The sequence below is a fragment of the Hyperolius riggenbachi genome, chromosome 8 (genome assembly GCF_040937935.1).
Source record: "Hyperolius riggenbachi isolate aHypRig1 chromosome 8, aHypRig1.pri, whole genome shotgun sequence".
Taxonomy (NCBI): domain Eukaryota; kingdom Metazoa; phylum Chordata; class Amphibia; order Anura; family Hyperoliidae; genus Hyperolius; species Hyperolius riggenbachi.
The window spans coordinates 31,351,799-31,375,365 of record NC_090653.1 but is presented as its reverse complement, the minus strand read 5'-3'; positions in this window follow the sequence as shown (position 1 = coordinate 31,375,365).

The window sequence follows — 23,567 nt, the reverse complement described above, 5'->3', positions numbered from 1 at the left end:
CGCTACGGTTGAGTTGTCTGTCTCTGAGATGTTTGAGCACAAGAGGAAATTGCCAGCAAATGACCCCCGGGCCGTGGCAGTAACAGCCAGCCAGCATAGCCAAGCTTCTGGCCTGCGAAATGCTGCCATATCGAGTGGTGGAGACAAACAGCTTCAAGGGCATGATGTCAGTGGCCATCCCACGTTACGTTGTTCCCAGCCGCTACCACTTTGCGCGCTCTGCAGTGCCTGAGTTGCATGAGCACGTGGTCAGCTAAATAACCCGAAGCTTGAAGAATGCCGTTGCCTGCAAGGTTCACCTCACCACTGACACCTGGACGAGTGCGTTCGGCCAGGGTCGATACATCTCCCTTACCGCGCACTGGGTGAACCTTGTGGAGCCTGGCAGCGATTCCTCACCTGCTACGGCGCGGGTGTTGCCCACGCCGCAAACAGCTGGATAACAACAGCAGCACCTACCTCTCTGACTCCTTCTCCTCCAACGCATCTCAAAGCTGTACCTCATCCGGAAATGCTAACCCAGCACCAGCAGCAGTAGGATCGTGGAAGCAGTGCAGCACAGCTGTTGGCATGCGTCAGCAAGCGTTGCTGAAGCTGATCTGCCTTGGGGATAAGCAGCACACAGGGGAGGAAATTTGGAGGGGAATAAAGGAACAGACGGATTTGTGGCTGGCACCGCTGGACCTGAAACCGGGCATGAAGCTAGACACCTGGCACGAACTGGCAATGTACGCAATAGAGGTGCTGGCTTGCCCGGCAGCCAGCGTTATGTCGGAACGCTGTTTCAGTGCTGCCGGAGGCATCATCACAGATCGGCGTATCCGCCTCTCCACAGAAAATGCAGACCGTCTGACTCAAATTAAAATGAATCAATCCTGGATTGGAAACGACTACGCAACACTCCTGGACCCCAACCAAGTAACATGACCGATGAACATCTGGGATGGTTTAGCGTTTCCGGTCCCTGTTTATTGAACCTCTCATCTGTATTACATTTATGACTGCATGGCGGCAAAAAGCATTGCTGCTATATCCGCACGCTTTTTGTCCTCATGCAAGGCCTGGGTTGTTGTGTCTCACAAAGCGTGGCCTTCTCCTCCTGCGCCTCCTCCTGTTCCATCACGTGTGCTGCTGCTGCTGCTGCTGCTGCTGCTGCTGGGTTACCGTTGCCGGTCCCTGTTTATGGAACCTCTTATCTTTATTACATTTATGACTACATGGCGGTACAAAGCATGCTATCCGCACGCTTTTTGTCCTCATGCAAGGCCTGGGTTGTTGTGTCTCACAAAGCGTGGCCTTCTCCTCCTGCGCCTCCTCCTGTTCCATCACGTGTGCTGCTGCTGCTGCTGCTGCTGCTGGGTTACCGTTGCCGCGTGGTCCCTGTTTATGGAACCTCTTATCTTTATTACATTTATGACTACATGGCGGTACAAAGCATGCTATCCGCACGCTTTTTGTCCTCATGCAAGGCCTGGGTTGTTGTGTCTCACAAAGCGTGGCCTTCTCCTCCTGCGCCTCCTCCTGTTCCATCACGTGTGCTGCTGCTGCTGCTGCTGCTGCTGGGTTACCGTTGCCGCGTGGTCCCTGTTTATTGAACCTCTTATCTTTATTACATTTATGACTACATGGCGGTACAAAGCATGCTATCCGCACGCTTTTTGTCCTCATGCAAGGCCTGGGTTGTTGTGTCTCACAAAGCGTGGCCTTCTCCTCCTGCGCCTCCTCCTGTTCCATCACGTGTGCTGCTGCTGCTGCTGCTGCTGGGTTAGCGTTGCCGCGTGGTCCCTGTTTATTGAACCTCTTATCTTTATTACATTTATGACTACATGGCGGTACAAAGCATGCTATCCGCACGCTTTTTGTCCTCATGCAAGGCCTGGGTTGTTGTGTCTCACAAAGCGTGGCCTTCTCCTCCTGCGCCTCCTCCTGTTCCATCACGTGTGCTGCTGCTGGGTTAGCGTTGCCGCGTGGTCCCTGTTTATTGAACCACTTATCTTTATTACATTTATGACTGCATGGTGGTACAAAGCATGCTATCCGCACGCTTCTTGTCCTCATGCAAGGCCTGGTGTAACGATTGGTGTCAGCAAGAGGCACAAATATCTGATTAAGTGGTGATATACAGAATCACCACTAATGCAGATATGTTAGAGTGAAATAGTAAGTATCTTCCTGATGGTAAATCAGCGGAAGGCTCACTAACACGGTAAGTGCCTGAAATGATCTACTCAGACCAGTGTCACACCCCGAACCTTGATTATTGGGGATCCGCAGTATCGCCAATAATACAAGGATAGACCCGATTATATAGCAATCTGCGGAATTGCTAATAATGCGGGTAGATGTAAAGCAGTGGACACACGAACAACATGAAAATATACAAAGCAGTAAATATTCAGAAAGTTGTGGAAATATCCACCACACGGCAATTCCTCAGAGGTGTGGTTACCTCTGAATGGGAACCCCGTGTGTGAGATCCCCCAAAGTGGCAGTGGAGGAATCTCGGCCTCTGGCAGTAACGGTCTGCTAGGGCCGGCGTCTCAGGGAGGCAAGCCTCAGATAATAACCCAACAGTAGGAGACGTTCCACTGAAGGGAGCAAGGTCAGACAGAAAGAGGTTCGGCAACAGTACAGGCGGCAACAGTACAGAGACGTGAGACGAGAGAATAGTCAGGAACCAAGCCAATAGTCGTTAACGGTACGGGCTGGCAGAGTACAGAATCAGGAAGCAGAAGAGAAGTCAAGACAGGCACAGAATCATACACAGAGAATCAATAACAATAATAATAATCTCCTAGTCTAGGTGTGAAGTCCTTGGTTTCAACACCTGGGATCTAGTCTAAGGTCTGAGTGCTGACACAGGGTATCGCAAACACAGACAAAGTGTGACTGAAAAGCACTTCCTTATATACTGCCTGGGAGAGAAGTCTCCACCCCAGGCAGCAACCAATCAGAGCAGGCTAAAATGTCAGCTGACCTCCAGGTCAGCTGACACGCTTTCTAAGAGTATAAAGGCGTGTCTGGTGTGCGGCCGCACCCCCTAGAGGCAAGATGGCAGAACCCTGGTGAACAGCATGTTGGTGAGTTTGGAGCAGAGTGCTCGGACGGGTGTGCGCAGCGGATGCGGACGAATTTCCGCATCCCGCGTTGGAAGGTCCGCTTGCCGGACTGGATGCGACCATATTTCCGCAATCCATCCGGCGTTGCAGATTTTTCGTTACAGTACCCCTCCCTCTAGGCGTGGACTCCGGACACGTCCCACCTGGCCTGTCAGGATGGAGCTCATGGAACCGTCTCCTAAGTTTATCAGCATGTAAATCACCTGCTTTGACCCAGGATCTTTCCTCTAGACCGTACCCTCTCCAATGCACCAAATACTGCACTGAACCCTGAACTCGTCTGGAGTCCAAGATCTCCTCAACCTCCCATTCAGGCTCACCATCAACCATGACAGGGTGAGGAGGGGGGGAATCCACCTGAACAGCTGGTTTCAGGAGTGACACATGAAAGGCTTTCCCCACCTTTAGAGACTGCGGTAACCTGACTCTGTAAGTAACACGATTAACCCTTTCGGAAATTGGATATGGTCCAATATACCTGGGCCCCAGTTTCGCGGATGGCTGCCTCAGAGCTATATGACGAGTTGATATCCAAACTCTGTCTCCTGGTTTAAACTCCCACTCCGCAGACCGTCTCTTATCTGCCTGCCTCTTCTGTATGATGAAAGCCTTTTTTAAATTTTCTCCGACATTAGCCCAAATCCTCTTGAAAGATTCCTGCCACTCCTCCAGGACAGGGAATGGAGAGGTCGACACTGGCAAAGGAGAAAATTTGGGAGATTTCCCATTGACAATTTGAAAAGGCGCATAACCAGAGGACTCATTCCTGAGATTGTTATGTGCGAACTCAGCAAATGGTAGAAACTCCGCCCACTGGTGTTGGGCGTCCGCCACATAACATCTCAGGAACTGTTCCAAAGATTGATTGGTCCTCTCTGTCTGGCCGTTGGTCTGTGGATGGTAACCTGATGAAAAGGACAACGACATACCCATCCCCCTACAGAAGGCCCGCCAGAACCTAGAGACAAACTGGACCCCTCTGTCTGAGACAACATTCTCTGGAATGCCGTGTAATTTAAAGATATTTTGAATAAAAAGATCTGCTAATTTTTGAGCAGTAGGGAAACCACTCAAAGGCACAAAGTGGGCCATCTTACTGAATCTGTCTGTGACCACCCATATGACAGTCTTTCCATTGGAATCTGGAAGTTCTCCCACGAAGTCCATGGAAATATGTGTCCATGGCTCCTGAGGGGAGGGCAGAGACTGCAAAGTTCCAACTGGAGCCAGTCGGGAGGGTTTGCTCCTGGCACAGACGGTACAGGTCTTAACAAATTCCTTGCAATCTTGTTGTAGAGATGGCCACCAGACAGATCTACACAACAATTCTTGGGTTCGGGTAATGCCAGGGTGTCCAGCATTCTTGTGTCCATGAAACAACTGCAGCACTTTGGGACGTAAAGTACAAGGGACATAAAGAACCCCTCTTGGTTTCCCTTCTGGCACTTCTAATTGAAAAGGACTTAAGAGGCTAGGAAGGTCTTCAACTATCTCAGTGGCTGCCAGGATGATCTCTTTCGACAGAATACTTTCTGAGGAAGGAGATGGAGCAGTTTCAGGTTCAAAACAACGAGAAAGGGCGTCCGCTTTAACGTTCTTACTCCCTGGTGTGAATGTAATTATAAAATTAAAACGGCAGAAAAAGAGAGCCCATCTAGCCTGTCTGGGGGTGAGTCTTTTAGCTTTTTCAATGTACTGTAAATTTTTATGATCCGTGTACACAGTAATTACATGCTCCGCCCCCTCTAACCAGTGGCGCCACTCCTCAAAAGCAAGCTTGATGGCTAATAATTCCCTGTTTCCAACATCATAATTTCTCTGGGCAGGAGAGAATTTTCTGGAAAAAAAAGCACAGGGATGAAGCTTGCCCTGAAGTCCTGAACGTTGAGACAATACTGCTCCTACTCCAACCTCCGAGGCATCCACCTCCACTATAAATGGGTAAGCAACATCTACATGACGTAATATGGGAGCAGAACAGAATGCCTCTTTCAGAGAGGAAAATGCCACAACTGCTTCTTCTGACCAATGAGTGGCATCAGCCCCTTTTTTTGTCAAATTAGTAAGCGGAGACACCACCGAAGAGAACCCCTTGATAAATTTTCTATAATAATTTGCGAATCCCAAGAATCTCTGTAGTGCTTTAAGCCCAGATGGTTGTGGCCAATCCCTTACAGCAGAGACCTTTTTGGGATCCATGGACAACCCTGATGTAGAGATAATGTAACCAAGAAAGGCAATCTCCTTTACCTCAAAAACACATTTCTCTAATTTCGCAAACAATTGATTCTCCCTGAGTCTTTGTAACACATACTTCACATGTTGGCGGTGTTCCGTGATATTTTTAGAAAATATTAAGATATCATCTAAGTAGACGATTACAAAGCGACCCAGTACCTCCCTAAAAATCTCGTTGACGAACTCCTGAAAAACTGCAGGAGCGTTACACAACCCAAAGGGCATCACCAAGTATTCGTAATGCCCCTTGGGAGTGTTGAATGCCGTCTTCCATTCATCTTCCTCCCTGATACGGATCAAATTGTAGGCCCCCCTTAGATCCAACTTAGTGAAAACAGAAGCCCCGGGAACCTGTGTAAATAAATCGTCGATTAGCGGTAGTGGATACCGATTCTTAATCGTGATCTTATTTAGACCCCTGTAGTCAATACAGGGGCGCAAACCACCATCTTTTTTCTGAACGAAAAAGAATCCCGCTCCTGCAGGAGATCTTGAAGGGCGGATGAAACCCTTCTGCAAATTCTCCTGAATGTACTCGTCCATGGCCAATTTTTCCGGGGACGAGAGGTTGTATAGGTGGCCCCTGGGTGGCATGGTTCCTGGTTTCAAATCTATTGGGCAATCAAAAGGTCTATGGGGGGGTAATTGATCTGCTGCCCTAGGACAAAAGACATCAGCATATTCCTGATATTGTGGAGGTACTCCTTCCACTTGAATCTTAGTAGAACACAAAACTACATTCTGTAAACAATGTTGTGTACAATAAGGCGACCAAGTAGTCAACTGCCCATTCCCCCAATCAAACTGAGGAGAATGTAATCGTAACCAGGGCAACCCTAGTATCACCGTAGAGGTAGACATCTTTAAAACGAAAAACTGTATGACCTCCCTGTGCAGAGCTCCCACTTGCAGCGAGAGGGGAGGTGTCTGACACAGTGGGGACTTTCCTTGCAAAGGAGTGTCATCAATCGCTGTAACATATAAATGTCTTCCTACCGGAAGTACAGGGATATTTAAACTTAAAGCAAAGCTTAAATCTAAAAAGTTAGCTGTTGACCCGGAATCTACAAATGCTGTGGTAGGAAAGTTCTTCCCTTCCCAATTTAGGGAACAGGGCAATAAAATTTTTTCTTGTTTTGGAGGTAAAACAATTCCGCTTAGGGTGGTACCCCCTACCACACCTAAGCCGAGGAGTTTCCCGACTTCCTACCACAGTTTTGTGCAATGTGGCCCTTTTCCCCGCAGTACATGCAAAGACCCTCTCTGCGTCTTCTTGACCTTTCCGCCTCCGTGAGGCGCCCGTGGCCTAACTGCATCGGCTCCTCAGTCTCAACTGCTGCCGAGCTACTGGCCCCAGAAGTCCTAGAGTACATGGGGTACCTGCCCTTCTTGTTGTACCTCAGACGCCTATCTATTTTAATAGACAGCGTAATAGCCTCATCTAGATCTTTGGGTTCCGGATGACTAACCATCACGTCAGTTACTGCTTCTGACAACCCATCTAGGTATCTATCCAAGAGTGCATATCGCTCCCATCTAGAGGACACAGCCCACTTCCTAAACTCTGACGCATACTCCTCAGCAGTACTGCGTCCTTGTCTAAGGTTTTTGAGCTTACGTTCGGCCGTGGCGGCACTAGCTGGATCATCGTAGATGACCGCCATGGCCTTAAAAAAACTCCTGGACAGAAGACAGAGCAGGATGCTCATCAGGTAAGCCATAAGCCCACGTCTGGGAATCTGCATGCAATAGAGTCTTGATAAGAGTGACCTTCTGAGCCTCGGTTCCCGAGGACACAGGTTTCATCTCAAAGTAAGACAGCACTCTGTGACGGAAATTCTGGAAATCTGACCTTGTGCCTGAAAATTTCTCAGGAATGTTCATTTTAGGCTCGCTAAGAGCCGGGGGAGGTAGAACGTTAAGTGGTGATTGCAACCTTTGGACAGTCTCATTTAACTGAGTGATCTGAGCCTGCTGTGCAGTTACAGTAATCTTCAGCTGTTCTAACTCTGCCCTTACAGTCTGAAGCTGGTTTATCACCCCCTCCATCTTACTTCTTTATGGTCTGTGTTTCTGTAACGATTGGTGTCAGCAAGAGGCACAAATATCTGATTAAGTGGTGATATACAGAATCACCACTAATGCAGATATGTTAGAGTGAAATAGTAAGTATCTTCCTGATGGTAAATCAGCGGAAGGCTCACTAACACGGTAAGTGCCTGAAATGATCTACTCAGACCAGTGTCACACCCCGAACCTTGATTATTGGGGATCCGCAGTATCGCCAATAATACAAGGATAGACCCGATTATATAGCAATCTGCGGAATTGCTAATAATGCGGGTAGATGTAAAGCAGTGGACACACGAACAACATGAAAATATACAAAGCAGTAAATATTCAGAAAGTTGTGGAAATATCCACCACACGGCAATTCCTCAGAGGTGTGGTTACCTCTGAATGGGAACCCCGTGTGTGAGATCCCCCAAAGTGGCAGTGGAGGAATCTCGGCCTCTGGCAGTAACGGTCTGCTAGGGCCGGCGTCTCAGGGAGGCAAGCCTCAGATAATAACCCAACAGTAGGAGACGTTCCACTGAAGGGAGCAAGGTCAGACAGAAAGAGGTTCGGCAACAGTACAGGCGGCAACAGTACAGAGACGTGAGACGAGAGAATAGTCAGGAACCAAGCCAATAGTCGTTAACGGTACGGGCTGGCAGAGTACAGAATCAGGAAGCAGAAGAGAAGTCAAGACAGGCACAGAATCATACACAGAGAATCAATAACAATAATAATAATCTCCTAGTCTAGGTGTGAAGTCCTTGGTTTCAACACCTGGGATCTAGTCTAAGGTCTGAGTGCTGACACAGGGTATCGCAAACACAGACAAAGTGTGACTGAAAAGCACTTCCTTATATACTGCCTGGGAGAGAAGTCTCCACCCCAGGCAGCAACCAATCAGAGCAGGCTAAAATGTCAGCTGACCTCCAGGTCAGCTGACACGCTTTCTAAGAGTATAAAGGCGTGTCTGGTGTGCGGCCGCACCCCCTAGAGGCAAGATGGCAGAACCCTGGTGAACAGCATGTTGGTGAGTTTGGAGCAGAGTGCTCGGACGGGTGTGCGCAGCGGATGCGGACGAATTTCCGCATCCCGCGTTGGAAGGTCCGCTTGCCGGACTGGATGCGACCATATTTCCGCAATCCATCCGGCGTTGCAGATTTTTCGTTACACCTGGGTTGTTGTGTCTCAAAGCGTGGCCTTCTCCTCCTGCGCCACCCTCCTCCTGTTCCATCACGTGTGCTGCTGCTGGGTTAGCATTACCGGTCCCTTTTCCTGGAACCTCTTATATGTATTACATTTATGACTGCATGCCGACAAAAAGCATGTTACCTGTGCAAAGAAAACAGACATTTCCCGCATTTAAAAGACAGTTTTCCCTTTGAAACTTTAAAATCGATTTTCTCAAAAACTATAAGCTCTTTTTGCTAAATTTTTTTTTCCTCTTGTACCCACTCCCAAGGTGCACATACCCTGTAAATTTGGGGTATGTAGCATGTAAGGAGGCTTTACAAACCACAAAAGTTCGGGTCCCCATTGACTTCCATTATGTTCGGAGTTCGGGTCGAACACCCGAACATCGCGGCCATGTTCGGCCTGTTCGGCCCGAACCCGAACATCTAGATGTTCGCCCAACACTACTCCCTGGTTGCCGGGTTGTTTCCCTCCTATGGTCTCCTTCATGTCTCCTGATCTACTGGCCTGTCTCCTGGTAGCACCTCCATGCCCTGGACATTACGCTGACAGACATAGACAACCTTCTTGCCACAGCTCGCATTGATGTGCCATCCTGGATGAGCTGCACTACCTGAACCACTTGTTGGTGTTAACACCTTTTTAGTGCTCCCTTCATTTTTTTGAGCAGTGTATATCTAGCTGATCACTGTTAAAACTTTGAGATTTAAAGAGCTATGTATAAAAGGGACTGCGATGAGAAGCAAATTAGGCCCTGATTCACATAACTTGAATTTTCTCACAGGGATGTTATTACCAAAGCATGTAATTTGCGAGCTGACAGCGCTGTGGTAAAATGGTGCCTCATAGACCGCAATGTTAATTATGACTATAGAGGGACCCAGTGGGTCATTCTGGTCTCACCGGAGACTAGTATATTTTGGAATGGGCCGGGCAGATATTGGCAGAGGGTATTTTTAAGTGTGAATGCAGCGTGGGTATTGGCAGATTTTGCGACGGGGGCAGGGTCAGTTAAGATTAGGGTTAGGCAGGCATCCATAGAGGGAGGGTTCTCAGTTAGGGTTAGGGTCAGGCATCAAAAGAGGGAGGGTTCAAGTGAGAATAGTTTAGCGATAGTAAAAAATCTGTAAAAATTATGAATATTCTACTATTGTATTACCCATTGCCCAATTGTAGAATATCGGTAATTTTACCGATATTCTATTAGCAGCTATCACCTACACCCAAATTATGATGGCAATCTTTTTGAGTGTATGCACTTTTACTCCTTATTACTGAAATACAATTTCAGCCCTGAGACAGCAAAAAGTACTACGTTTTCCCAAACTAACTTAAAGGGGCACTATGGCGAAATTCATGCTGATCCAATATCCCCAGCATCAGTTGTTTAATAGGGACATCATATTTTTTTTCCATAGACCCTGTTTTTAAAAAATAGTTCCTATCACCAATTCTGCTCTTGTACACAGCTGATCTGTGTCATTACATCAGCTGTTCCTGAAAGGGGATGTGATGGGGATGCGATGGGGGATGGATGAGGTGTTGGCCGCTCTCTTCTAACTGCTATCAGCTATCTGTGTCTCTGACACAGCTGATTTATTCCTCGGATCACACACTGTGTTGTTGCAGGCTTCTCACAGCTACAAACTAACTAAATAAACAGGTTCTATTGCTGCCAGCTTCACAATATTTAGAGCCTGTTTAATTAGTTATATGTGAAAAGTCAGCAACACAGTGTGTGAGCCCAGTAATAAATCAGCTGTGTCAGAGATACAGAAGGCTGATAGCAGTTAGAATAAAGCAGATAACAGACAGCACCCCCACCCTCCCATTGCATTCTTTGTCAGGAAGAGCTGATGCAGGTCAGCTGTGTGCAATCATATGCATTGTACAGTGGTGCGTAATATTTTGGCACTATATACCGTGTTTCCCCTAAAGTAAGACATCCCCTGAGAATAAGCCCTAGCAGGATGCCCTAGCAGGAATTCCTGCTAGGGATATTGCTGTGAAATTTAATGTCGTTGTGAAATTACAGATCATACTTACAACAATAACATGTGAAATTCATTTTGCAATAGTTTGAAATTTAACCATCCTGGCGGTATGGACGAGCTCAGCTCGTCCATCACCGCCGGAGGCTGCCGCTCAGGCCCTGCTGGGCCGATTTGCACCAAATAAAGAGCAGCACACGCAGCCGGCACTTTGCCAGCCGCGTGTGCTGCCCGATCGCCGCCGCTCTGCGGCGATCCGCCGCGAGCAGCGGCGAAAGAGGGTCCCCCCAGCCGCCTGAGCCCTGCGCAGCCGGAACAAATAGTTCCGGCCAGCGCTAAGGGCTGGATCGGAGGCGGCTGACGTCAGGACGTCGGCTGACGTCCATGACGTCACTCCGCTCGTCGCTATGGCGACGGTGTAAGCAAAACAAGGAAGGCCGCTCATTGCGGCCTTCCTTGTTTATTCTGGGCGCCGGAGGCGATCGGAAGAACGCCTCCGGAGCGCCCTCTAGTGGGCTTTCATGCAGCCAACTTTCAGTTGGCTGCATGAAATAGTTTTTTTTTAATTTAAAAAAAACCCTCCTGCAGCCTCCCTGGCAATCTTATCAGAACGCCAGGGTGGTTAATCCTATGATTTTGCATCATACTTCCGAATAGAATTGCTAATTCGGATTCCGTGGAATTGAAATCTACGCATTTCTGATTGGAAATCAGCGTTTCCGATCGGAATTCGGAAAACAGAAACTGGAATTCCATAAAAATCCGATTTACCGATGCGCTGTAATTTTAGCCCAATTACAGAACTCCGAAGCATTGGGCCAATCGGAGAAGGCAGATTTTTTGTGCCAAATTTTAATTTTAAACCAATCACAAGGCTTAATTTCTGTTTTTTCGATTTCTATTTCTCTGGTTTCTATTTGTCCAATTTTTTTTTCATTTTTTGCATTCTCTGCTGCAAAAAAATTACTAATTAAATAGTCCTCGAAAATTGGAAATTGGAAAATCAGAAAAAAAAAAGAAAACTGGAAATCGAAATTTCCGCTGAATCGTAAACCATTCCTAATTTCACTGAAAATTTACCATGTTACCTGCAGCCAAAGATGCAACTTTATGGCTGGGGGGAACACCTGTCCACAGCCCATGCAGAGTGCTAATGGCCAATAGATGAAAGCAGCTGTCAGGCGGTGAATTCACTGCTTTCAGCTGCTTGTGTAAAAGAGGCCTTCAAAGCACTACACTTAGTTACCTCCATTGTAAAAGGGACTGTTTGGGCACAGTCACAGCGTTGCGCTTCCCTGTGGAGTAACGGCTGCTTTGCAAATGGACTTTTCAGATTGTTGTGTGCAAACGGCAAAAACTTTACCCAGTCAGTTTGTGCATCTGCAACATAACATCTCAGAAACTGTTCCAGGGACTGGTTGACTCTTTCGGTCTGGCCAGTGATCTGTGGGTGGTAGCCTGATGAAAAGGAAAGATCCATGTCTAACTGATGGCTGAATGCCCTCCAAAACTTAGATACGAATTGGACTCCCCGATCTGACACTACATTTTCCGGAATGCCAAGCAGCCGGAAAATGTGCTGGATGAAGAGATCAGCCAATTCCTGGGCCGAGGGGAGTCCTTACAGGGGGACAAAATGAGCCATCTTACTGAATCGATCAACTACCACATAAATGACCGTCATGCCCTCAGACCTGGGAAGTTCACCCACAAAATCCATGGACAAATGGGTCCAAGGTTCACTCGGAACTGGTAACGGCTGCAATGTTCCAACAGGTGCCTGACAGGAGGGTTTGCTCCTAGCACACACTGCACACTCTCTCACAAACTCCTTACAGTCTGTTGCCAATGACGGCCACCAAGCCCATCTACCAAGCAGGTCCTGAGTTCTGGTGGCCCCAGGATGCCCAGCATTCCTGTGGGAATGAAACAGCTGCAACAGTTGTAGGCGAAAAGGCAATGGCACAAACAGAACCCCCTCAGGCCTCCCCTCTGGAACATCCTGTTGGAATGGGCTCAGGGTGACAGTCCAATCTTTCCAGGTCTCAGTGGCTGCCAAGACCACCTTCTGAGGTAGAATGGTCTCAGGGGCTGAGGGCTGTGCTGTCTCGTGCTCAAAACACCTGGATAAGGCATCGGCCTTGATGTTCTTACTACCAGGGGTATACGTAATTACAAATCTGAATCTCGAAAAGAACAACGACCCCCGGGCCTGTCGGGGGCTAAGTCTGTTAGCGCCCTCAATGTACTCTACATTTTTGTGGTTTGTGTAAACTGTAATGGTGTGCTCTGCCCCCTCTAGCCAATGTCGCCATTCCTCAAAGGCCAACTTGATGCCGATATCGTAGTTTTTCTCTGTGGGTGAAAATCTACGGGAAAAATAGGCACATGGGTGGAGTTTTCCCTGCAAACCAGAACGCTGAGACAATACAGCCCCCACCCCTACCTCGTTAACCAGCTCCTGGAAGACGGCCGGGGCGTTACACAACCCGAAGGTCATTACCAGGTACTCGTAATGCCCGTCGGGTGTGTTAAAGAGACTCCGTAACAAAAATTGCATCCTGTTTTTTATCATCCTACAAGTTCCAAAAGCTATTCTAATGTGTTCTGGCTTACTGCAGCACTTTCTGTTATCACAGTCTCTGTAATAAATCAATGTATCTTTCCCTTGTCAGACTTGTCAGCCTGTGTCTGGAAGGCTGCCAAGTTCTTCAGTGTTGTGGTTCTGCTATGAACTCCCCCTTTCAGGCCCCTCTCTGGACACTCCCTGTGTATTATTTAGATTAGAGCAGCTTCTCTCTTCTCTCTTATCTTTTACAAGCTGGATAAATCGTCCTCTGAGCTGGCTGGGCTTTCACATACTGAAGAATTACAGACAAGGGCAAAGCTGTTTGCAGGAGAAAAAAGAGCAGCCTGAAACTTCAGTGCATGAGAACTGCAGGGAGAAAGAAACACACAAATGATCTCTTGAGATTCAAAAGGAAGGGTGTATACAGCCTGCTTGTGTATGGTTGTATTTTCTATGTGTGGACATACTGTACATCAACCTACTTCCTGTTTAGGTGGCCATTTTGTTTGTTTATAAACAAACTTTTAAAAACTGTTTTTAACCACTTTTAATGCGGCGAGGAGCGGCGAAATTGTGACAGAGGGTAATAGGAGATGTCCCCTAACACACTGGTATGTTTACTTTTGTGCAATTTTAACAATACAGATTCTCTTTAAAGGCCGTCTTCCATTCATCAGCGTCCCTGATAAGCACAAGGTTGTATGCACCCCTCAAATCCAGCTTTGAGAAAATGTTTGCATTAGTGACCTGGGTAAACAAATCGTCAATTAAAGGCAAAGGATAACGACTTTTTACTGTAATCTTATTAAAGCCCCGATAATCAATGCAGGGACGGAGGCCTCCATCCTTCTTTTTCACGAAAAAGAATCCTGCCCCTGCTGGTGACCGAGAGGGACGAATAAAACCTTTAGCCAAATTTTCTCAGATGTATTCTTGCATAGCCAAATTCTCTGGCCCAGACAAATTATAGAGATGACCTCTAGGGGGCATACAACCAGACCTGAGATCGATGGGACAATCAAAGGGACGGTGGGGAGGAAGTTTATCCGCTGATTTGGGCCAAAACACGTCAGCAAATTCTGAATACTGGCTTGGCAAACCTTCCACCTGAATCTTGGTGTTACCCAAGGTTACCTTCGCTAAACAATGATGATGGCAATGGGTAGACCAGCTCGTTAGCTGACCTGAAGCCCAATTGATCTGAGGGGAGTGAAGTTGTAACCATGGCATGCCAAGAATGATCGTGGAAGTTGTCATCTGCAAAACCAGAAATTGTAGACTCTCTCTATGTAACACCCCCACCGTGACCCCTAACTCCGGCGCCTGAGACAGAGGGTATTTACTCTGCAGAGGAGAGTCGTCCACTGCAGTGACCAGAATCTGTTGATTCAAAGGGAAAATAGGAATCCCCAATTTCTTCGCAAATTCGCAATCCATAAAGTTGGCTGCTGAGCCAGAGTCTAGGAAGACCTCAGTAGCAACTGTTTGATCCTCCCATGATATAGAACAAGGGAGGAGCAAACGTTTATCGTTTAGAGGTAAAGACTGCGTGCCTAGGGTATTACCTCCGACTACACCTAGGCGGCAGCGTTTCCCGACTTCTTGGGACAATTCTGCACTATGTGACCCTCCTCTGCACAGTATAAACAGAGCTGTTCTGTTTTTCTGCGATTCTGCTCCACCCGGGACAATTTTGACTGACCAATCTGCATTGGCTCCGGCGGAGGTGAAGCGGGTGGAGGAGAGGCGTAGGAAACATATCTCACATTGTTCCTACTCCGAGTCTGTTTCTGGTAGTGTAGGCGACGATCAACCCTGACTGCTAATGAAATGGCCTCATCAATAGTCTTCGGCTCAGAATGTCTCAACATTAGATCAGAGACCGCGTCTGACAACCCTGACAAAAAACAGTCCAGAAGTGCAAATGACCCCCATCTATCTGATACTGCCCATTTCCTGAATTCAGCTGCGTAAATTTCAACCGGATCCTTGCCTTGCCGCAAAGTCTTGAGCTTCCGCTCAGCGGTAGAAGCAATGTCCGTATCATCGTAAATTATAGCCATTGCTTTAAAAAATTCCTCAACTGAGGTTAGGGCCTCATGCCCTGTCTGGAGACTATATGCCCAGGTCTGGGAATCCCCTGACAACAGAGTCTTAATAAACGTAATTCTCTGTGCCACGGTCCCTGACGAATTAGGCCTCAACTCAAAGTATGACAACACTCGATTTCTAAAATTCTGAAAGTCAAATCTGTGACCAGAAAACCTTTCGGGCACAGGCATACGTAAGTCTGTACCTGGAGGAGATTGCACTGTGTTCACAGCCGTCTGAAAGACTTGTGCAGACCCAAAGCGTTGATCTGGGTCTGATGACTGTCCAGCACTCGGATGTAATTCTCCACCGAGGTGGTGAGTGCATCAAGACGGCTGTTAAGTGCGTCCATTTGGTTTTGGTCTGCCGTTCTGTAACGATCGGTGTCAGCACACAGAGAGAATCTGATTATTGGTGATCTGCAGTATCACCAAGAATACAGATATATACCTGATTATTGATGATCTGCAGAATCACCAATAATATAAGTATAACTAACCTCTGGACACCTAAAAAGTGAGAGTGTTTGGTGCAACAGTAATGACTTTGAGTGGGACCACCCGAGGAGCAGGTGGTCCTTGGCAGTATAGGAAATACCTCCCTCTGGGAAGTGCAAAGACCTTTCAGCAGCCTGAGACATCCAAAGGGGTGGAGCCCCAGGCTGAATAGCAGGAAGGCCCTGTGGCTGAGTGACACCTAGAAGGTGGGCGTCACAAGTAGGTCTGGAGACTAATCTCTCAATGGAGAGGGATAGCTCTCAAGGTCGGGCAGACCAGGTCGGCAACACATGGGCAGATAAGGTACAGAGATAGAAGGCTGATTTGGTAACCAGGGGCAGGCAGGGTTGGCAACAGGTAATCAGATATGCGTAGGTACCGAATCAGAAAGCAGAGGGATAGTCAGGAATGCAATAGGTCATAACAGATATCAAACAATGCCTAGTCTTGGGTGTGAGGTCCGTGTTCTCAACACCCTTGAAGTAGTCTGAAGTATAATACGATGGTAACACAGTATCCCTAGTCTTGAGTGTGAGGTCTGTGGTCTCAACACCCTGGAACTAGTCTGAAGTATAACACAATGATAACACAGTATCCCTAGTCTTGGGTGTGAGGTCCGTGGTCTCAACACCCTGGAACTAGTCTGAAGTATAACACAATGAAAACACAGTATCCCTAGTCTTGGGTGTGAGGTCCGTGGTCTCAACACCCTGGAACTAGTCTGAAGTATAACACAATAGTAATACAGAAGTAATCTGGCTCAGTGTGACGTCCCAGGTCCTCCTGGTTCTAACACACTGTGGGATCTGACTATGGTCTGAGTGCTTTCACGTAAGTGTTCGCAACGGCAGACAACTTGAGACTGACCAGCAGTAACTATATATAGAGCGGCGCTCCCCGGCGCCACCCATCACCGATTAACCAATAGCCACTTGCTCTGAGATCAGCTGACCAACCTGGTCAGCTGATCCCTCCTCGTTTGTCATAAAGGTTCTGCCTCTCAGCGCGCGCGCGTGTATTCCTCAATCTGTGTGCACTAACAGACCCAGCCACATCAGACGCACGCTGCTGCGTGCAAACCGCCGAGCTGGACGCGGAATCAGCCGCCTCGCTGCCAGTCCGCGGAGCGGCTTCTCCGCAATCTATTACAGAGACTCGACACAATGGGAGCAGGTTAATATTTTTAAACATCTCTGGTGCCTGTGCTTACTCTGAGAATGTGAAGGAAGGAGGAGCAGGCCCCCATAGCCCCCAGTACCCAGGTACTAGCGTTAGGCATCTGACTTTAATGGTCTCTGTCTTACATAGTTATGCAGGAAATCTGGCCCACACTTATTTTCATGATTGCTTCAGTTACATTTCTTTGAGCACAGTAGGACCTTAGGGTGAATTTCCTGGGACATCCAGTCCTGGGAAGAGTGACTGTCTTGAGGCCCCTTTCACACTGGCGCAGTGTGTTACCCTGTTTTAATCCGCAGGCTAACGCTACACCAATGTTAGTGTATGGGGCATTTCATACCTAGGGCTCGATTCACAAAGCGGTGCTAACCCAGTTAGAGACTTTAGGCGTGATAACCATTGCACCACGCTGGTGAAAAGCCAGTTTAGGCGTGATAAGTTTAGGTGTGATAATTTTAGGTGTGATAAGTTTAGGCATGCTAAGTTTAGATAAGTGTAGATAGCGTGCAAAGTCCCGCACACATAGCAGCGCCATTAAACTCTATGCGAAGTGCACCAGACTTTGCTAGCGCAAAACTTTTGATCAACGGTGCACTGCGGTGCTAACACAGTTGGTGCCTAAACTTATCACGCCTAAACTTATCACGCCTAAACTTATCACGCCTAAACTTATCACACCTAAACTTATCACAGCTAAACTTATCATGCCTAAACTGAGTTTAGACGTGACAAAGGGCTTTTCACCAGGGTGCTAACTGTTAGCACCGCTTTGTGAATCAGGCCCCTAGTGTGGTGCGATGCACCGGAAGTCATGAATTTTAGGCACGGGCAACAGTACGTTGTTGGGCAACATGTGCGGCGACCAGAAGTCATGTAATCCTATGGCTACGCAGCATTTTTACATTTTTCAGGGTTTGTGTTGCGCCGCACATACGCGGAAGCATTTTTTTTTAATACACTTTCACGCAATTAAAATTTCAACCACAGGAAGTGCGTGCTAGAGATCCTCACTTACTGCTTGTCTTGCAGCCAGAAGGGAGATTACCTCGTATTGCGGGGCAATGTGATAATCGGAACGCTGCTAGTGCTATGCAGTCTGAAACCGGCCTGAATGGTTTTAACACGTGAATAATGTTTCTCGCTGTGGAATGATGGACTTCAAATGCTTTGGAAATGGCCTCATAACCCTTCCTAGATTGATGATCCTGAGATCATTGCTGATTTCTTTCCTCCTCGGCGTCGTGTCCACACGCACCTCAACGTTCCTGACCAGCAAACTGCAAAAACATATGCGTTTATAAAAGTGGTCACTCTTGCTGATGATTAACTAATTAAGTGCATTTGATTAGCAGCACCTGGCTACTTACCTTCTTGCTTCTTGGTTCCTAAGAAGTGCTGTACTTAATTTTTCACATGCACTTCTGCATTTTGACTTAACCACTTGACGACCAGGGGATTTATGGCTGATCTGTGCTGCGTGGGCTCTCCAGCCCGCAGCACAGATCAGGATACAGCCAGGGCGATCAGACTTATCCCCTTTTTTCCCCACTAGGGGGATGTCCTGCTGGGGGGGTCTGATCGCCGCCGGCTTGCTGCGCTTTGCGGGGGCTCTTCAAAGCCCCCCTCCGCAGCGTTCTCTGCGCTCTGTCCCTCTCCCTCCCTCCCCCTCCCCCTGTGAGCTGCGCAGGACGGATATCCGTCCTGCGCATTGAAGGATAGGCTTCAGCCTATCATAGGCCGGTGATCCCCGGCCAATCAGAGGCCGGGGATCGCCGATTTGCCTTATGGCGCTGCTGCGCAGCAGCGCCGTATGATGTAAACAGCGGGGATGTCTTCCCCGCGTGTTTACATTTTGCCGGCGAGCCGCTATCGGCGGCTCTCCGGCTGTTCACGGAGACACCCTCCGTGAACGGACATGGAAAGGCCCCATGGAAACCCGCAGACGACCAGTTTACGCCAATCTGCGTTAGCTTGGCGTCAAGAGGTTAAAGAACACGCAACACCCATGCTAACCTAGAAATAAAAAACACATATATAAATAGATAAATACTACTTCTACTTACATAACAGATGTATTGTGCTATCCACGTAATGATTCCTGTGAATTTTATAAAGGAAAAGCAGAAAATCCTACTCTAGGCAGTGGCCATCTTGCCAAGCTAATGCTGACATCATATCCTCCCTGACTCTTGTTTCCCCTCCCCCCCTTCTCTTGCTCATTGTGTATTCATTAGCTGCCCTCTTCCCAGAGTCTTTTTTTTATTTACACATCCAATCACTGAGTCACCTCAGCCTTGCTTGTAAACACAAGTGATCAGCTGGGCAGGGAAATAAATGGAAGAGGAGGAATATATTATAGATAAAAAGAACTCCCAGCATTCAAAAGAACTCCCAGCATTCAACTTTTTGGCACTGTTTGGCACTAGGGCCAGTGCTCCTATAGTATGTGATAACTCCAAACCATAAGAGCAGAAAAAGCTTTGAATGCAGGATTAGCATCTTTATCACTTAATACACTCGGACCAGTTGCTGTTGAAATTTGATTTTTATGGTGACAATACGCTTTAAAGAGACACTGAAGCGAAAAAAAAATATGATATAGTGAATTGGTTGTGTACTATGAATAATTACTCGAAGATTAGCAGCAAAGAAAATATTCTCATACTTTTATTTTCAGGTATATAGTGTTTTTTCTAACATTGCATCATTCTATAATATGTGCAGATTACACAACACTCAGCATCCATAATGAGTCTTTCAGAGCAGTCTGTGAACTAATGACCTCTCCTCTGGCAGAGGAAAAGAAAACAGTCCAGGAACAGTTGAGATAATAAAAGTCAGATAACAGCCCTCTCCAGGACTAACTTAGTTGGAGAGCTTAATGGCTTGTTTGCATAAAGATAACAACTGGAGTTTCTCAACTCTTCCTGTACTGGAAACAATTACACTGATGTATCTGATCTTAATGTTTTATTTCTTAGCTGTGCTACACATACAAATCATAATATCATCATTTTTTTTCCCTTCAGTGTCTCTTTAAGGTGCCCATACACTTATCGATTTTCCTGTTTGATTCCCTTCAGATTTGACCATTCTGTAGGGAATCAATTTCACCAATATATATACGATCGACTTTCGGTAGATTGGAAGAACTAGGTGGATTGGGGGAGGTGAAGGAGTGGTGGTAGATTGACGGCCCATAGCATTGCACTGCTTTGAACAGTGCAACACTACAATTCAATACATTTTTCCTGCTAGGATCTATTGAAAATGAATGTTCAGCATGTGCAGTGTGTGGTATGAATCGATTCCTTCCTGAATTGATTTCCTCCAGACAGGAATCAATCATTTTGTCTCATCGGGTGGCAATCTATAAGTGTATGGCCAGCTTTAGTCCTCGTTAAATAAATAAAAACAAGGGGCAAGCGCATTAATATTGGGGTGCACAGACATTGCATGGCAATAATATGCTTACTACCGGCATTGCGCTATTAACGTGATGCGCAGTACACGACTAGTGTGACCGTTGCTAAGGTAAGGCGCTCTACTAATGGTAGTGTTCGTTATTAATGCATGTTACCATAGCAACGGTCACGGCAGTGGAGAACCGCGGATCGCGATACTAGTGTATCTGATGGTACACAGTGCCTGTAGTAATCATAATATTGACATGCAATGTCTGTGCGCCGTGCAATATTACAGCGCTTTCTTGCATCAACCCCAATGGTTGAGATTTTTTTTTTTTTTAAGATAAGATGAAAAACTAACTTTTCAGTACTAAATGGGTTAAAAAAAGTCCTAAAAAGTAGATTAAGACGTAATATCAAACATACTTTTAGTAACTTCTTGTCTTGGTGGGAGCTTTCAAGGTATTTTATTGGTAAGGTTTGAAAATACCTCCTTGGAGATAACTCAGGAGAAATGTTAACAGGATACAGGCCCTTACAGGATACCCGAAGTGACATGTGACATGATAAGACAGACATGGGTATGTACAGTGCCTAGCACACAAATAACTAGGCTGTGATCCTTTTTTTCTTTCTCTGCCTGAAAGAGTTAAACATCAGGTATGTAAGTGGCGGACTCAGTCCTGACAGGAAGTGACTACAGTGTGACCCTCACTGATAAGAAATTCCAACTATAAAACACTTTCCTAGCAGAAAATGGCTTCCGAGAGCAGGAAAGAGATAAAAAGGTTCAATAGTTCATAGATTTTAGCTCTGGCATACTTCAATGAATGTCTAGATTGTAAGCCTTTGGGCAGGGTCCTCCTCCTTTTGTGTCCTATCTGATCATGCACCTCCATTACTGTGAACCCATGCTATGCATCTGAGTGAACCTAACTTGCCTAATCTCCATGCTCAATCCAATGACTAAGCATTACCTGGCACTCATACTGTGCCGTGTGATCTGGTTTTCTTGTATTCCTGTATTGTCATATTGCTGTATGTCACCCCTAAATATTGTCTGTAACCTAAATTAATGTTCAGCGCTGCGTAATATGTTGGCGCTTTATAAATACAATAAATAAATGAATGTGTCATTGGGCAAAAACAATAAAACAGTTAAAACTTAAAAAGTAGATTTAAACATAAAAAAACTGTGAAATATCTTAAAAAGTCATTTTTAGGAGAAGGAAGATAGATACAGTCGTTTATTTCATGAGTTTATTTTCGCCTCGGGTGTCCTTTAATAATATCTCATTCATTGTTGCTCATCTAAGGTTGTGTTTGCCTAATGTTAAGACCTGCTAAGAACTAGGTGACTCTTTATTACATCTTAAAGAGAACCCGAGGTGGGTTTGAAGAATGTTATCTGCATACAGAGGCTGGATCTGCCTATACAGCCCAGCCTCTGTTGCTATCCCAAACCCCCCTAAGGTCCCCCTGCACTCTGCAATCCCTCATAAATCACAGCCACGCTGCTGACAAACAGCTTGTCAGAGCTGGCTGTGTTTATCTCTATAGTGTCAGTCTGCTGCTCTCCCCGCCTCCTGCAGAACTCCAGTCCCCGCCTGCATCCCTTCCCTCCCTGCTGATTGGAGGGAAGGGACGGGGGCACGGACCGGAGCTATGCAGGAGGCGGGGGAGCAGCTGAGACTGACACTACAGATGTAAACACAGCCGCACAGCACGGCTGTGATTTATGAGGGATTGCAGAGTGCAGGAGGACCTTAGTGGGGTTTGGGATAGCAACAGAGGCTGGGCTGTATAGGCAGATCCAGCCTCTGTATGCAGATAACATTCTTTAAACACACCTCGGGTTCTCTTTAATACGCAAAACCATACTTTTGGAAGAGGGTGTTGCATTACTATTGTGTTTTTGTATTTTATTCATGTTTTACAGTATAGTAACAGGTATGATCATTTTTTTTTAAACAAAACTTTCCTATAAAGAGCTTTGTGCCAAGCATGCAAATAACATCTATATAATTGGCCTGCTCGTTCACTATTATTATTTAATTATAAAACTCCAGCATATTCTATGGCGCTGTACAAAACATGGGGTATATAATAATACTGACAACGGTATACACCAAATATAGGCACTGGTACATAATACAGAATTGGTAATTGCAGTGACAAATGTAGCAGGATAAATAAAATGTATAACAAATTGCAAGACACAAAAGGTTGAGAGAGCCCTGCCCTTCCATGCTAACAATTTAAAGGAATGGAGGGGGGGGGGTACAAGAGGTAGGGTAGTATACTGTATAATATGCATACCTAGAGGCAGTGTGTTTTTAGGTTGTCTAGTAAAGAGATACAACTTGGCCAGAGGTCGAAGGGGGAATGGCCTAAGTTAGACTGTACTGGGAAAACAAATAGTTTTGAGGGGGTGTTTAAAGATTTAAAAGGTTGGAGAGTGATGGAAGTATTGTGGAAGGGGATTCCAAAGGAGGGGTACACCTTGTGAGAAATCTTGTATTCGTGTGAATGCAAGGAGGTGATTCTGGAGAAGGACAAAAGAAGGTCGTGCAGATCTGCCATGTGCCCCAACACAACCTCTTTTTCTAACGTCAGTATAAAAACCCCGGGCTTCTCTAACATTGTTCTCAAATTCTTCTGCAGAGACGACTGAAGTGTAGAAAACTGGCTAGGAATTTTGAAACTATTTTGAAACCCTTTACAAAGGAGAATCGCCGCTGTAAGATCTAAATATCTATACCTACTTAAAAACAGTACCAGAGGGGCCTGGTCCAGGTCCCTGCCCCATTAGTATGTGGCATGACAGATGGTAGCCACAGCCAATGACATCCCACCACCACCTGGATGAACGTTCAGTGGGGTCATAGCTCTAGGCGGTCTGACCCACAGGCTGCAGTTTGAAAGTGTGAATGACATCTGACAGCTCCTGAGGTGTTAAAGGTAACTGTTTTCTGATTGGTCATTATGATAATTACATTTTTGGAGGTTCTACACTACTACTCCTTTTTATAAGGTTGTATGTAACACTGGTGACATGATCATAATTGTGCCTTGACAAAGGGGACCCTGTGTCCCCCACGAAACAATTGTCAGTTTTACTATCAATTGTGTGTATATGGTGTTTAGTTTGTTTGATATGTTGGTGCACTCCCCACCCCTCTGTTCTATCCTCTGTTATATTGGGCCTGTTGCACTTTTCCTTGTGT